The 1,238-nt window shown below is 42.2% G+C and overlaps 1 pseudogene; it reads right to left on the bottom strand.

Annotated features, from left to right (window-relative positions):
* Positions 1 to 194: 194 nt before the first annotated feature.
* LOC109222266 lies at positions 195 to 999 on the bottom strand (annotated as a pseudogene).
* Between the last annotated feature and the right edge of the window lie 239 nt (positions 1,000 to 1,238).

Genomic DNA, 1,238 nt, shown 5'->3' with positions numbered 1-1,238 from the left:
AAAACCGACAAATAACCGAAAAAACCGAAAAACCGACAAAACCCGACATAAACCGAATCGAGAAAAAACCGACTTAATTGGCTTGGTTTGATTCTAATATTTGAAAAACCGACTTACTTGGTTTGGTTTCTTTTCAGAGAAAAACCGATCCAAACCGAACCATAAACACCCCTACAGGGAATAAGGCATGCATAGGGCACTTATTAGGCCTACATAACATCAATATTTGTTCTTACATCCAGTGAACACAGAGAAGACATAGACCCTGCATTAGTACATGTTTTACACTACTTAGTTTTATTACAAAGCAGATTCATGATCATGCTACAGCCTTTCCGATTCCGCCATGCTTTATGAACACAAAGGCCTTTGCATTCTCTGCAAGAACCAAACGATTATATCCATTTTCCTCGGCAATGCCAACATTTTGGCAAGTAAACTTCTCTCCATAGGGACAGAAGACTAGCTTATACGTCGAGCCACAAAGACTTTATTTGAAACCAGCTATTCACATCCAGGGGATTTCCCAACTTTGCAGCTGTGCTTATGGTGTTGTGCTTTGGAGGTTTGGGGTAATTGTCTACTTTCCACACTGTTAGGTTAGCACACTCATAATAATCAAGATAAAAGTTGATGTTTAATGAAGATGACTCCACAATCTCCTGATGTCTGGGCTCTTTAGGTCTGAAGTAGACTGCTATACCTGTTGAGACATATAATATAACTAAAATCATCAAAAAATTGCGCTCCTTTTATACGAGATGATCACATATTAATTAAAACACATAATTGAACAGTACCTTTATCAAGATCACTGCGGGATTGCACCACCGCTGTGGGACAAGCGTTTTCTTCTTGATCTCCAAGATTAGCAAGCCGTACACCACCGCCGCCAGCTCCCCGTATAGCTGAAAATATGAAGTACCTGGTGTTTACTTGTAGGGGATTACCATCTGTATCGTGTACAGCCCTCAATAGTTGGTNTGAACCAAGAGCCATCGGTTCCTAAGGAACGGGTGTCAACCGATAGGGAAACAACAGGGGCCAATCCCCCCCAAATTGAAGAGGTCGATGCAACAGTGAGGGTCGAGAACCCTCAAGATGCCTGTTTTCCCCACCCGATGTCATTGACATAATGGGATCTCCTTCGTTCACGGACTTGATGTTTGGTGAAGCTCAAACAATAACGGAGCGGTCAAATAAGGGGTCTATGGAGTGGACGATCCCCTTCAAAGCTT

Source organism: Nicotiana attenuata, unplaced genomic scaffold (assembly GCF_001879085.1).
Source record: "Nicotiana attenuata strain UT unplaced genomic scaffold, NIATTr2, whole genome shotgun sequence".
NCBI classification, from domain to species: Eukaryota; Viridiplantae; Streptophyta; class Magnoliopsida; order Solanales; family Solanaceae; genus Nicotiana; species Nicotiana attenuata.
The sequence above is the reverse complement of the archived record's forward strand: the minus strand, read 5'-3'. Positions and strand labels throughout refer to the sequence as shown.